The 16,392-nt window shown below is 38.3% G+C and overlaps 1 long non-coding RNA gene across 1 annotated transcript in view; it reads left to right on the forward strand.

Annotated features, from left to right (window-relative positions):
• LOC310731179 overlaps positions 1-15,713 on the forward strand; it is a 48,278-nt gene extending 32,565 nt beyond the window's left edge. The window contains exons 2-3 of the long non-coding RNA XR_014535092.1: positions 13,638-14,786; positions 15,545-15,713. This is a non-coding gene — a long non-coding RNA (uncharacterized lncRNA). The remainder of the gene's footprint in view (positions 1-13,637; positions 14,787-15,544) is intronic.
• The last annotated feature ends 679 nt before the right edge of the window (positions 15,714-16,392 follow it).

Here is a 16,392-nt window from a genome sequence, read left to right on the forward strand (position 1 = left end):
GCCTTTCATATCTAATCAGTGGCCAATGTCTGATTTCCTTAGTTTGGTTAGAGGCATGGTTCTTTAGTATGCTGTAATTCAACATTACTATGCAGCTTATGTAAGTGTTTCCTTTGACAGGTCAAAATCTTGAACAGTCTCCTCTCACCTTGGTAGGTGGATTGTTTACTCTAAAAATGGGCTTGAAAATGAATTTGAGCAGCAACTGTAATATTTTAACATTTACCATTTTGCATTCCAAATCCAACTTAATGCTACTAAATGGAATATAACCAAAATATTTTCACACAGGCCGTGTGAAATTAACACACACACACACACACACACACACACACACACACACACACACACACACACACACACACACACACACACACACAAGGAGGTCAAGTGCATTTATTTTTGTGCATTTACAAAATAACACAATGAAAAAAAAATTATCTTTGCTCGAGTCTATTACCAAAATATTCAAAATCACATCTTGCTAAATTCTTGCACATTCTTAAAGCAGTTGATGTGAGCGCTTGCAAACAACGCACACACCTCTGACATGCCTAAATAACTCTGGTACAAAATATAAAATAGGAGTAAAAGCAGATCCAGTGTATAGTTTTTTGTTTCACTCAATCATTATTATTATTATTATTATTATTATTATTATTATTATTATTATTATTATTATTATTATTAATATTATTATTATTATTATTATTGCAGAACTACATGTAGTTTTTTGTCATACTGATCCCGCTATGTAACCTCAAGGACTGTGCTGGTCCCGTTTTGTTAATTGTATGTCATCAGATTTATGTCCTAGAGGCTGAGAGAATTGGGTTTTTTTAGTGTTCAACTCATAAAACTGAAAGGTTAATTATAGTCTGAGTATTTATTCCCCTGGGGAGAGCCAAGGCCACTCTGCTAATCAAGAGCACCAGTTTAGTTAGTGTAATAAGTATTGTCAGCATTCTGCGTTTTTTTTTCCTGTGTGTGTGTGTGTGTGTGTGTGTGTGTGTGTGTGTGTGTGTGTGTGTGTGTGTGTGTGTGTGTGTGTGTGTGTGTGTGTGTGTGTGTGTGTGTGTTGTTCTGGTTAAGAGAGCGATAGGTTCCCTCATAATCCAGCATTACGATATAAGTAAAGCATTAAAAGCAGGGCTCATCTTTCCTTAGGCAAACAAGTAAAGATGAAAACTTAACCCTTTTATTGTTACTGCAGATGCCAGTCAGTTTGTTTGGAGTAAAGCATCTTGTGCTAAAAGCTAGCAGCTGGGTCAGTTACTCTGTAAATACATCAACCTGAGTGACAAATTTAAAATTAACTTAACTGCATTCAAATTCTTTAACTGCTGTACTACACATAATATAATGGTTTAATGTTCTATTGCATGGTATTACAAATGTCCCGCCAAATGTTTATTTAAATGGTTTTATTTATTTGTGTATTTATTTACAGTATCTCACAAATGTAAGTACACTCATTACATTTCAGCAACCATTTTAGTATAGCTTCTAAGACTTTGCATGGTTACAGAACGTACAGCTGTTATCACTTAGGGTCTACTCGCTTTTGTTGCCAGCTATTTACACAATAATGGCTGTATGTTGAGTTATTTTCAGAGGACAGTAAATCTGTACTGCTCTACAAGCTGCACATCGGCTACTCTAAAATATATCCAAGTTTCATTTCTATAGTATTGTCCCTTTGAGAAGATCTACTAACATGGTTTCTAAAATGTGAGGGGTGTACTCACTTTTGTGATATATATTTATTTATTTGCTTGTTTCTTTGCCTAGTTATGTTACCCACTATTGACTATTTCTAGAACTGAAAAAATCTAACCTTTATTCTAGAGTTTTGCATGGCACAAAATAAATACTGTATATAACATAATAGTGATGCAAGTTTTTCAAGCCCCCCAAAAAAAAGAAATATAGAGCTGAAATAAGGACGATTCAAAAATGACGTTCACTGTTGAAAAGAAGAGTATAGGAGAATCTTTAAAATCTTCCTCCAAATACATAGCTGGTAAAGTTGTGTTACATTCTATATTATGAAATAGACAATTAGCAAATATGTTCTCTTTAAATACTCAAGAACAAGATAAATTACATGCATTTTGTTTATCCCCCTGAATCCACATTAAAGGTTGCATGCGTCTTCTGCTAACTGCTCACTAAAGTTTTTTTCTGCTACTGGTTTCATTACTGAATGTTTATGTTTATAAACACTACAAGTCTATATTCACTGTAAGTACTTCAAAAAGCCTTTCTTTAACACTCTTTTGTGTCTTTGCTTCTCTTTTTTATATTTCTTGCCAGACACGTACAAGCTCTGTGTTCAAAACATTTTCCTTGGCCTTTTGTCAGTGAAGGCTGCTAAAGTGATCAAAGCCCTGTTTTCACTGTTGTGACACTGCATCTGCCAACACTAAAGGGTGTAACAACATAATGCTCTACCAACAGGTTCCATCCAAATCTTTTCTGTTCACACAACTATCACTATCATCTGGACAGCAAGGATTCAGTATGAATGCTGTCCGGATAATAAGGTTTATTTCGTACAAACACTGACCAGATATGAGGTACCACAGCTGCATCCACAACACTGCTCCTGCTAAACGACTCCAGATGTTGCACGAAGTGGAACAAGTAGGGGAAATGAGGACAGAATGAAAAAGTGGGACATGATACAGAAAGGAGACTGGCTTTGTGTGTAAAGGGGAAGTAAGAGTTCAGGTGCAAGCAGAAGAGTGGGAACAAACTTTGCTCTTCTCACCCTCAGGCTTCAGGTTCACAGGCTGTGTGAAACGATCACTTATTGCCCCAGGCTGGTTGTAATGCAGAGTGTTTGAAGACATTTTGGATAACATTGAGTAGCAGAGCAGACAGTAACACACCAGAAGATGCCTTTGAAGCATCCATCACAAAATCATGGTTGAAATAGGGGAAGGGTCCATTTACATTTTCTTTTTTGCTTTTTTTCTGCTGCTCATGCCTGTGGTCACTTTAAGTAAATATGAGCGCATTAATGTATATAGCATTTCTTATTAAAATTCACAATATTGACAATTTTAACTGCTTTTTCATTGTAATTTATGAGCTTGTCTCTTATTTAATTCTGACTACATTATTATTATATAAGCTTATATTATATTATTATATAATATGCTTGATTATTGTCAGAAGTTTTTTTTTCTTTATGCAAGATCTCATATCTCTGAAGGAACAAACAACTAGTTGTTTTATATTTCCTTTAATGTTGCCCAGTCCCTCATATTCAGAGCAAAGAGACAGGAAAGATTAAAGTCTGTGATACAGAAGATACTTACTATGCTGTATACAGGTGCATTAATTAGAATAAAAGATTTATGTTTTGTCCATGTATTCATTCATTCTATTTTCAGACACAAATTCTAGCTCCTCTTAGGGGATCCCCAAGCATTCCCAAGCCAACTGTAAGATATAATCTCTCCCATCAGTCCTGGGTCTGCCCCGGCATCTCTTCTGAGTGGGATGTCCCTGATGTGTTGCTAAGGATAGCTGAAAAGTTTTGATCACAAACTGAGTGTGATGACCGATCTGTGTGTAAAGTCACAAGTGAGGACCTGGACATCTTTTGAGGGTGAGGCTGATAGAGTTGCTGCTTCTCTGAATCAAGGTTTCTGCAGATGTGGTTTGGGCTTTTTGCCTATTTTGCTGACATTTGTTTCATGTGGAAAAATGCATGAGACTTATTTTAATTAAAGCCTCATGGCAATCTGGTGGCAAATATTATTTCAAACACCAGTAATAATTTGTTTTCTATAATCATATAATATCAAATAAATCTAAAATAAAATATTGGTTACATTTTGTGTTTGCAGTTCAGGGTAGGATAAACAAACTGATCTGTTGCTAGAAAGATGTCATGTATTAATGTGGATGATAAAATTTATTTTTCAAGACACCAAAAACATTTCTACTGTTCCTTTGACAAGAACTTAAAATGTCCCAATTATTACCAGATAATCTTCCCAGAGAATGTATGCTTTTTGGAAAGATGCCTTTTTCCTATCTCAGGAGACTCATTATTATTATTATTATTATTATTATTATTATTATTATTATTATTATTATTATTATTATTATTATTATGTTAATAGTCATTTAAAGACAATAGTGACACCTTCTTGTTCGTAATGCAGGTATACATTTCCAACAAAATCTTTATTTATATGCATTCCTTATGAATAAGATAAAAATGCATGAGGAGTCTGTAAGGTTGACTGTAGAGCTGTATTAAATATTACTAAAGTGAAATGTCTTCCTGTCATTAGTTCACTGGTTGACTTTTTGTGTCAAGCATTAAATGAAAAGCTGCTAGTCAAGATGAATGGATTTTTGAATAAAAGGGTAAATATCTTCACCAAATAGTTTCGGATTCAAAATGCTTCATAAAAATCTTTTCTGAGAATATTGGTATATTAAATAAAAAAACTCAAATAAAAACCTACAAATATTTTGAATAGACAACTAAATTCTATTCCATTTGTTTACTGTGTAAAGTACTTTACACAATGGATACTGTAATGAAGCAGCTTTACAGAAATATAGATGCAGTGTACATAAAAAGCCTAGTGCTTCACTTTTTCCACATTTTGTTATGTTACAGCCTTATTTCAAAATGGATAAAACTAATATTGTTTTTCTAAAATTCGACAAACAATACCACGTAATGACAACATGAGGGAAGTTTGTTTGAAATCTTTGCAAATTTAATTAAAAATGAAAAATAAAAATCACATGTACATAAATATTTACAGCCTTTGCTCAATACTTTATTGAAGCACCTTTGGCACCAAATACAGCCCCAAGTCTTTTTAAGTATTATGCTACAAGCTTGGCACACCTATTTTTGGGCAGTTTCTTCCATTCTTCTTTGCAGAACCTCTCAAGCTTCATTAGTTTGGTTAGGGAACGTCAGTGCACAGCCATTTTCAGATCTCCCCAGAGATCTCCAGAGTTCGTGTTCACCATACCCATATTTAAAGAGAAATCCACCATTGTGTTTTTTTTTTAAATGCTGGAAATATTGGAACAGAAAAGCCAAAGCTTTTGTTTTTGGTACAATGAAGACTACTAGGTTTGAGATAAAATAGATGAAACATTTGATCAGAATTTCAGTGTTCTTCCTGGTATTTATTTATTTGAGGTAAGAGATTCAGGAAAGAGCTCAGACAGGGGCTTGGTGGTGGTGAAGAGGTGCTAGATGTTTGGGCAACTACTGCAGAAGTGATAAGGAAAACATCTAAAAAGGTACTTGGTGTGACATCTGGAGATAGAAAGGAAGACAAAAAGACTTGGTGGTGGAATGAGAAAGTGCAGGACAACATAAGGAGAAAGAGGTTGGCAAAACAGAATTGTGATTGACAGAGTGATGAGAAAAGTAGGCTCGAGTACAATCAGCGAGACCACAGCGACAGCGCCAAGACCGTAAACAAAGGAGTGGGAAGCGAGGCGGCATCAGGGCTAGGCTAAGGCTAAACCCGCATCAACCGTCTATTCCAAGCATCTTCCTTGCCAATGTACGGTCTCTTGCAAACAAAATGGTTGAACTGCTGCTTCAGATAACATCACACAAGCGGATTAAGGAATGTAATGTCATGATTTTTACGGAAACATGGCTCATCAACAACATTCCCAGCAGCACCATTGAGCAGTAGCAGTGTTTTCCGGGCGGACAGGACGGCAGTGGACTCTGGTAAGCACAGAGGTGGAAATCTATGCATTTATGTTAACAAATCAAGGTGCACAGACTTTACTGTTACTGAAAGTCATTGCTCTGTTCATTTAGTGTATTTGATGATTAAGTGCAGACCCTTTTATTTACGAGAGAATTCTCAGCCATTGTTGTGACTGCGGTGTACATTCCGCCGGATGCTAACACTAAACTAGCTATAGAGGAACTTCATGCAGCTATCAGCAAACAACAGTCTGCACGTCCCGAAGTAGCTATCATTGTTGCTGGAGATTTCAACCACTCCAACCTGAGATCTGTTTTTACCAAAAATTCACCATAATGTCTCCTGCTTTACCAAAACGGACAAAACACTGGACCAGGTATACACAAACATACCTGGGGCATATATGGCCATTACCCTCCCCCACTTGGTTCAGTCTGATTACCTCTCTTTGTTCATGCTACCCAAATACACACCACTGATCAAACGGGTGAAACCAGCTGTGAGGACAGTAAAGGTAAGGCCAGAGGGAGCCATTTCTTTTCTACAGCAACAGTTTAAGGATAATGACTGGAACATGTTTGCCTCACAGGCCACACTGGACTCTCACACAGACATGGACATTTACACATCATCTGTTTTGGACCGACATTTCACCGACATTTTTCACCGACACGGCCACGGTTCCTAGATGCCTGAAGACCACAACCATCATACCTGTGCCTAAGCACTCAGCTGCCGAATACCTGAATGGCTTTCGCCCAGTTGCACTCACCCCTATCGCTATGAAGTGCTTTTAGAAACTGGTCCTGAATCACCACACTGCGGGCCTACCACCTATACTGGACCCACACCAGTTTACCTATCACCCGAACAGGTCAACAGAGGATGCAGTTTCCACTGCTCTTCATTCAGCCCTTACCCACCTGGATAAAAGCAACACCTACATTAGAATGCTGTTTATTGACTTTACCTCTGCGTTCAATACAGTCCTCCCCACTGTACTGATCACTAAGCTTAGTGACCTGGGTATCTGCATCTCCACTTGCAGATGGATTCTGGACTTTCTCACCAACAGACCTCAATCTGTTAGGTTTGGCAACCAGGTATCCTCAACCCTCATTCTAAACACTGGCATCCCGCAGGGCTGTGTTCTGAGCCCATTACTCTACTCCCTGTTCACCCACAACTGTGCTCCTCTGCATAACTCCAAAATCTTCATCAAGCATGCAGATGACACCACAGTGGTCGGCCAGATCAACAACAGGGACGAATCGGCCTACAGGGAAAGGATCTGAAACCTGACAGCAATGCAAAGCAGTGTGCCACCAACAACTTGACCCTCAATGCCTTGAAGACTAAAGATATCATCGTGGACTTTCAGAAATCCAACAGCAGTAGACATCTCCCAGTCAATATCAATGGAACTGAGGTAGAGCGAGTCTCCAGCTTTAAGTTTCTGGGAGTTCACAACTCTGAGGATCTGTCCTGGCACAAGAACACTTCAAATCTGGTTAAGAAAGCACAAAAATACTTGTACTTCTTGAGAAGTTTTAACAAAGCTCATCTGTCCCCAGGGATTTTAACGAGTTTCTACCGGTGCATCATCGAGAGCATCCAAAGCCAACTCCCAAACCGTATGATATGGAGGCTCCACTGTGTATGAATGTAAAGCCCTGCAAAGGGTGGTCAAAACAGCCCAACGCATCACTGGCACCCAACTACCTGCCATTGAACACCTTCACCAAAGCAGATGTTTGCGCAGAGCTCACAACATTGTCAAGGACTCTTTACATCCCAGTCATAAACTGTTTAACCTCCTTCCATCAAGAAGGAGATACAGGAACTTACGCACCAGAACCAGCAGGTTCAGGGACAGCCATCCACCATCAGACTACTAAACTCTAGACTACACTGCTCTGTACAATATTACATAGTATACATTTTTTACTCCTCATTACATCCGAACTATTTTTATCTATATGTATTTTTATATCTATATGTCCTTACTGGACATTCTGCCCAACATTTCACATTGATGTATATATGTGTATATAATGTGTGCATATACAGTGTATATATATATATATATATATATATATATATATATATATATATATATATATATATTAGACTTGTTTATTCAGCTTGCACATTTCTTAAATGCCATAATCGTATAACCTTCCACTTCTGCACATTTCCTCTTCAATGCCATGTCCTTAGAACATATATCTGTACTTCTTAACGATGTCCAGACATCTCTGCACTGCTATAGACTTTATATTTATTCATCAGCACTGATGACATTTTTTCACCCCTTCAACTTCCAGCTTTACGTTCATCAGAAACTCTCTTCACCTCCACTACACTCTTACTGTACTCTTCCTTCAGGATTACCCATACACCATCCACACCATGATAGAACAGTTTAGACCCACCTCCAATGTTCCTGGCCTTACTCCCTTTCCACTTGGTCTCCTGAACACACATACTACCTTTTTCCTCTTTATCATATCAGCTAACTCTCTCCCTTTACAAATCATAGTACTAACATTTAAAGTACCAACTCTAATCTCCACTCTCCTCCACTTCTCCTTTTCCTGCTGTCTCTGTAGACATCTTTCTCTTCTCCTTCTCCTCCTTCGGTACCTTGTTGGCTAACAATAACTGTGGTAATCATTGGTAACCCAGGCCTCGACCAATCTGGTATGAATTTCTGATTCGTGATCCGCATATTTAATTTGCCACGTTTTATGCTGGATGACCTTCCTAACACAACCCTTCCGATATATGCTGGTTTGGGTCCGGCACAAAGAGTGCACTGTCATGTGCAACCCTAATGGGTTATTTTATGACCGTACAACTAAATGTCCTTAAAAAGAAAGAAAGTAGTCATGTATGAACACTAATACATTTAAAAGTTTGGCCATTGAAAACCAGCACACCTTTTTCACTGATCATCATTGAGATGTTTCTACAACCTGATCAGAGTCCACCTGTGGTAAATGCAGTTGCTTGGACATGATTTGGAAAGGCACACACCTGTCTTTATAAGGTCCCGCATTTTAACACTGCATGTCAGAGCACAAACCAAGCTATGAAGTCTAAGAAATTGTCTGTAGACCTCAGAGACAGGATTGTGTTTCTCTTTAAATATAATGGTTTTGGTGATTGTGTTAGACATTTTAGTATATCACAATATATATATATATATATATATATATATATATATATATATATATATATATATATATATATTATTTTTCTTATTATTAGTGGTGGTAGTAGTAGTAGCAGATTTGAATAAAAATTTTTTATTTCAAAATAAGGTTCATGCCACTCGCTATTTTTTTCTACTATTACCTTGCACTCGTTTCTGGTCTGTTGATGAACACTTACACAGCAATTGTAATATTTTGTGTATTATGTTCACTTGCCACTACTTTAATCAGTGGTATGTTACATTGTAGAGCTAAAGTAGTTTCTAAAACATTGTCCAGCATAATTTTTGTTAGTTCTGAAATCTCTGGTTAAATATATTTATATTTACATAATATATACATGCATACATGGATGATACATTATCTAAAACATTGAGACAAATGTTATGTAAACTGGGGTCTTCTGACTTCTACCGTGGGTTCTATAACACAGTTTTAACACTATGTGTGTGTGCTTGCATATGTTTACACATGTATCCTCTTACATTCTGAGTCACCTTGTGGCTTCAACCTCTGCCATTTACCCAAATGCTCTTAATGACTTTCTGCATTAGATGCTTATTATTTTAACTGAACTATTAAGTAGGATGTTGTAACTTCCATATGTCATATGTGTGTGTAAGTATGTGTGTATGTGGTGTAGAGTACCTCTGCATTCTAAAACTTAACAGTATGAATATAAAAGAAAGTACAAACAAAATAACTACCTCAATTCGTGTTTTTAGTGTTTTTAGAATTTCCATACATGCGTATAATAAACATATGACAGCAAAGTGAACCTTATTCCATGATTCTAAAAGTGAGGTCTACAAACTATTAGGGGGTCTGCAATGTGTAGCATTGGTATATGTGATTTTTTTTTTTTTTTTTTTTTTTTTGGGAAAATGTATCTTGTAAATATTGATTTACAATTGCGCATAAACAAGTCAAGTCAACAGTCAAGAAGTTTTTATTGTCATTATATCCATATATAGCTGATGCAGTACACATTGAAATGAGACAACGTTTCTCCAGAACCCTGGTGCTACATAAAACAACATAGAGCTACACACAGGACACAGATCTATAGAGTATAGTAAGTTGTCCTAGCCACATAAAGACAATATGAGACAGTGAAGCACAGATACACAAAACACATAATAGCGCCAACCAGTAAACCTACTGGTTTTTATGTGTATGTTTAATGTGTAAAAGAGAACTATAAACAAGAGTGTACTTGTAAACATAAACACAATGTTGTGCAAAAACAGCAAGAGCAACCATCGAGAGGTGTAAAACAGCATGTAAACAGTTAAAATATTCCTATAATATAAAATAGGTGGTGCTGAAGACATGGGTGTGCATGAATTGAAATAAGTGTTACTGAACTGTACAATCTGAACTCAAACACAAACAGTTGAGTGAGTGTGTGTGTGTGTGTGTGTGTGTGTGTGTGTGTGTGTGTGTGTGTGTGTGTGTGTGTGTGTGTGTGTGTTATGTACAGTTCTGTTCTGTGTTGAGAAGCCTGATGGCTTGAGGGAAGAAACTTTGTACAGTCTGGATGTGATGGCCCGAATGCTTCGGAAACCTCTTTCCTGATGGCAGGGTTAGTGCGAATGCCATATCTGTGCTAAATCTTTTACCACACTTCGTGGTACCACAGGATCACTGGCTGTAAATGTTTTAGGAAAGAACTGAAGGATATTTCTCTTACATATACAGTATTTTGTATTCTTTTACATATGATATTTATCTATTTAAATTGTTGTTACAATGAGAGTTAGATTAGTTAAGCATGCTGCCTTTAAGAAGCTTTGCCCTATATACTTTTAACCTGACACCACAGAAGAAAAAAGGGAACAGTGCACCCAATAAAATCAACACAACCATGCATGAGACAAACCATGCAAACATGCTGTATGACACAGTATAAGATTTAGAGTCAAACAGCTCAATCCAGGGTACACACAGAGAGAGAGAGAGAGAGAGAGAGAGAGAGAGAGAGAGAGAGAGAGAGAGAGAGAGAGAGAGAGAGAGAGAGAGAGAGAGAGAGAGAGAGAGAGAGAGAGAGAATGTGTGGGGGAGGGTTAGATAGATGCATTTACCATATAGCCAAATGTTTTTATAATTTATAATTGGTTGGAAATCTGGGGCAGTTTTCTGGAGGTTAAAAGCATTCAAAGAAGATTTTCAGGTATTGTCTTCTGACAGCCAAATGTGGTGTCATTTCTAGAGAAATGCATTAAAAACTAATCCTTGTATTTACAGATTCAAATATGAAAGAGTGATGTGGTTGAAAATGTGTGAAATTATATATAACTGGAACATAGGATTAGGGCAGAATGTTGGGACAGATAGTCCAAGATTAATCATTAAGGTCATGTTACAGCCAGAGTGGAATTTTGCATGTTCTCTCTGTATCTATATGGATTTCCTTTGACCCTTGGGTTTCCTCCAACTTTCACAAATTTACCATTGTGTAGCATTCTCTCTTCTATGAAATTGTTTAATAGATTTAGCCTCATGATGCACCAAATATTTTTAGTTGGTGGAAAATCTGGACTGCAGGCAGTGTAGAACCAGGACTCTTTTATTACAAAGCCATGCTTCATATGCAGTACACAGTTTAGCATTGTATTATGAAAGTAAGCAAGCCCTTCCCTAGATGGAAGCATATGTTGCTCTAAAACCTGTATGTACCTTTCAGCATTGATGGTGCCTTTCCAGACAAGCAAGCTGCCCTTTTCATAGGCACTAAGGCACCCATACCATCAGCGATGTAGGCTTTAGAATTGAGCACTTATAACAAGCTAGAAGGTCCCTCCACTCTGTCTCCTTTAGTCTGAAGGATGTGGCATGGTTTCCTTAAAGAATTTACACTTTTGATTGATCTGACCACAGAAAAGTTTTACACTTGGGGAAGTGGTAGCTCAATGGTTAAGGCACTGGGTTACTGATCGGAGGGTCAGGGGTTTAAGAGCCAGTTCTGCCAATGGTTGGCCCCAGCTCCCTAACATTGCAAGGGTATATGAAGAAAAAATTTCACTGTGCTGTAATGTACATGTGACAACTTCCTTTACTTTGCCACAGTACATTTTAAATGATCTTTGGCCCAAAGAAAATGATGGCATTTCTGGACCATGTTTACATATGGCTCCTTCTATGCATGGTCAAGCTTGAGCCTAATGTATTGCTGCCTGAGAGCATAAAGATATTGATTCTTGCCCTTGTTCCTTGTGCACAGAGATTTCTCCAGATACTTAGAATCTTTTGATAATATTATGTACTGTGTAATGAGAAGATATTTAAAGTATGCACCATTTGATGGTCAAGAACATTATTCTGAAAGTGTTCCACAATTAGTAGACACAGTTTCTTTGCAGATTGGTGTACCTCTGCCTAAGTCTACCTCTCTACAATAGACGTTTACCCAATTTACCCAAACAAGTTACTGACCTGTTGACAAGATCCTAATTAGTTACAAAATGTTCCTTTAGCTGTACTTTTCCAGCCTTTTGTTGCCCCGGTCCCAACAGTTTTGATATCAAGTTCAATTTGATTTTTTAATGTAAAATTGTAAATTTCTCCATTTATTTTTTATGTTATTATGAATATAATTTATATGGGTTTATGGGATTAAAAAGTAAAGCCAAAATGGAAAAGTTATTTGTAAAAAAACTAAGTACACTTTTACTGCTTCCATAGCCATTTAAAGTCTAAGTAGCAGCCAGGTACTGCCTATCAAAGTCTCATGAGTAATTGACCATCAGCAAGTGTGACCACCAAGTTTTAGCAGTTTGCTGTTCTGGAGCGTTGAAAGCATCCAGGAAGAAAGACATTAAAATAAGGCTATTTTTACACTATTTAAAGTCCACCATTCTAAAGTGAGTGTGGGAGAGCTTGTCGGTGGGAAAGGAGGAACACCACAACAGGTCAGGGGTAAAGGCTATTCAGCCGTCTTTATTTTCTTTTACACAAAGTTTTGCTTTTCTGTACTGTGCTCACGCCGCACGTCTCTGGCACCCATACGCACACCCCTCTCACACACACACACACCCTCCTCCTTAAATGCCTCCTTTGATCACTGAAATAGAGAACACATGAGGTTAGATAGACTTCAGGTGAGGCAATTCCATACCTATCTTCTCTTGGCCCTGCCCTTCATTCACAAACCGGCGCTCGGCCCCGCCCCCGCTGCCACAGTGAGGAACATTATTTTACAAGTAAAAAACATACAAGACCAAAGTAATTGGGAGTTAAATTTAGGGTCCTTACTCTGACACCTAAAGTTTGGCCAAAAATGGGTCATGACACAGGATCCCAAGCACAACAGCAAACTTACAACATTTACATTTACATTTGTGGCATTTGGCAGATGCCCTTATTCAGAGCAACGTACAAAAGTGCTTTGAGTCTCTAGCAATGAATAAATCTACACTGGTATGCAAGATTATAAACTTAATATAAATATAACTCTTCAATTCTACAAAGCAAACTTGGAAAGTGCTAATTTAAGTGTTTTAGGAAGAGGTAGGTCTTCAATCGTCGCTTGAAGATAGCCAGGGACTCCGCTGTACAGACATCTAGGGGAAGTTCATTCTACCACCTCGGTGCCAGAACAGAGAAGTGCCTTGAAGTTTACTTACCTCTCATTCTGAGAAAAGGTGGTACCAGTCGAGCAGTGCTGGAGGATCTCAGACAGCGTGGTGCAGTCTCTGAGGTAAGATGGTGCTGGTCTATTTTTGGCTTTGTAGGCAAGCATCAGTGTTTTGAATCTGATACGTGCAGCTACTGGAAGCCAGTGAAGGGAGCGCAGCAGTGGGGTGGTGTGGGAGAACTTAGGCAGATTGAACACAAGTCGTGCAACTGCGTTTTGGATCATTTGCAATGGACGAATAGCAGTCAGGGGAAGACCTGCCAGCAGAGAGTTGCAGTAGTCAAGTCTTGAAATGACAAGAGACTGAACAAGCACCTGGGCAGCCTGTCTGGACAGAAATAATCAAATCCTTCTGATGTTATAGAGAAGAAATCGACAGGAGTGAGCCACATTAGCGACATGTGAGAAGAAGGACAGTTCATTGTCCATAGTTACCCTAAGGTTATGAGCAGTGGCTAAAGGGGAGAGCGGAGAGTCATAAAGAGTTATTTGGAGATCTTGACCTGGAGATGAATTACCTGGGATGACCAGCAGTTCTGTTTTGCTGGGGTTGAGTTTTAGTTGATGAGCACTCATCCTTGAAAATATGTCTGTCAAGCATGCCGAGGTCCAAACGGAAGCTGTGGTATCTGATGGAGGGAAAGAAAAGATTAGTTGAGTGTCATCTGCATAGCAGTGGTAAGAAAACCCTTGTAAGGATTTAACTTCACCAATGATGTGGGTATAGAGGGAGAAAAGGAGGGGACCAAGTACTGAGCCTTGTGGGACACCAGTGGTGAGTCTGCACGGGGCAGATGTGGATCCCCTCCATGTTACCTGGTATGAGCGACCTTCCAGGTAGGAAGCAAACCATTCCCATGCTATTCCGTGAAGACCAAGGCTCTTGAGGGTAGACAAGAGAGTCTTGTGGTTGACTGTGTCAAATGCTGCTGAAAGGTCCAGGAAGATAAATACAGATGACAGCTTGGCTGATCGAGCAGCATGCAGTTTCTCAGAAACAGCCAAAATGTCTGTCTCTGTGTAATGTGCCGCTTTAAACCCAGACTGGTTCGGATCATGGAGGTTGTTCTGTGAGAGATAGACAGACAGTTGGTTTAAAACAGTGCGTTGGAAAGAAAGGAGAGAAGTGATACCGGTCTGTAGTTGTTGATGTCTGATGGGTTCAAAGCAGGTTTCTTTAAGATGGGAATGATCCTTGCTTGCTTGAAGGTAGTTGGCACATAGCCAGATATTAAGGACCCATTGATGATTGTGGAGATGAAGGGCAGGAGAGCTTGTGTGATGGTCTGAAGCATAGTTGAAGGAATTGGATCCAGAGGACAGGTGGTGGGATTGCAAGATTGGATGACTTGCAGTATCTCATCTTCTTTTAGGGTTGAGAAGCTTGACAACAGAGAAGTAGTTGATTCCTGGCTGTGCTGTGTAGTCATTGTTGGGGAGTAAGTGAAGGTCTGGCAGATTTCCTTAATCTTTTAATCGTAGAAGAAGGCAAAGTCATTAGCAGTCAGGGAGGATGGAGCAGGTGTGGCAGGGGGGTTGAGTAGTGAAGAGATGTTGTTGAGCTTACGAGGATCTTGTGCAGATGCCTTGAGCTTTACCTTGTAGAAGGCAGCTTTAGCAGAAGTCACATCCGAAGAAAATTTTGTCGAGTGCGCAGTAAGATGCGAGGTCTACATCGAGTTATGATTTTTTTCCACTTCCTCTCTGCTGATCTGAGTTCTCGTCGATTGCTGCACAGAACTTGACAGCCAGGGTGTGGGACAAGAAGTCTTCTTAAGTTTTGTAGTCAAGGGGCAAAGGTGGTCCATGGTTGAGGAAAGAGATGAGAGGAAGTAGTCAGAAGCAAAGTCCAAGGGTAGAGAGGAAAAGGAGTCAGCGTCAGGACGAGATGAAAGAGTACAGGAAGCTACAGAGGAGGGAGTGATGGAGTGAAGGTTACAACAGAATGGGTAAAAAAGAAAAAAATCAAGGTGTTGTAATGGCCAGACATAAACTTGAAATAAAGTGAAATCCTGTGGCAGGACCTGTGCAAAAACAAATGCCCTCAAACCTCAATGAACTTAAGCAACAATGTAAAAAGTGTGAGGCATATTTTTTCCACAATAATGCAAGAGACAGATAAAGTGATTACATGATTACTTCTAGTACTTCTACTTTTATTAATTTATTGCTGCTAAAATTAGTTCTACAAACTACTGAATAATTGTTACATATGTTTATCACAAATGATTTCTTCACTTAGGCTTGATTTTTGTAAAAAAAATTAAATAAAATAAATAATACTTACACAGTGTAATATGCCATGTGTTGTACATCTGAGGTTGTATTTACCTAATTCTAATAAATTAATATATTTCAGTTAGGCTTATTGCACTTAGCAGATGCCCCAGAACATCTTTGTGTTTTGTAATTAATGTAAGTCACTTTGGATAAGAGCATCTCCAAATGCCATAAATGTACATCAAAAGGTGCAAGCTATTTGTTTGCACCTCAAATAGTAAAACCTTCAGAAGGGACCAGATTTTTCCCTTTTAAACCCCAACAGTTATGAACCATAACATTTCTAATTAGTGCTTGGGAATTTGACACAGTCCCATTGTCTCAAGTCGAGGTAGAAAGGATCAGTTAGGGCAAAACATTGTCCACTCTAATAATAAATTGCAACATCCTTATCTTAAAACGTTGTGCATTTGTAGCCTCACATTTATATATATTTATATTTATTTTATATTTATAAAAAAAAAAAAAAGCCTGTAGGCTTGTATGCTGATTTATCTTTAATTTGTAATCTAGCGAACCAGTATAAATTTATTCTTTA

This window comes from Silurus aristotelis (assembly GCF_946808225.1).
Source record: "Silurus aristotelis genome assembly, chromosome: 9".
Taxonomy (NCBI): domain Eukaryota; kingdom Metazoa; phylum Chordata; class Actinopteri; order Siluriformes; family Siluridae; genus Silurus; species Silurus aristotelis.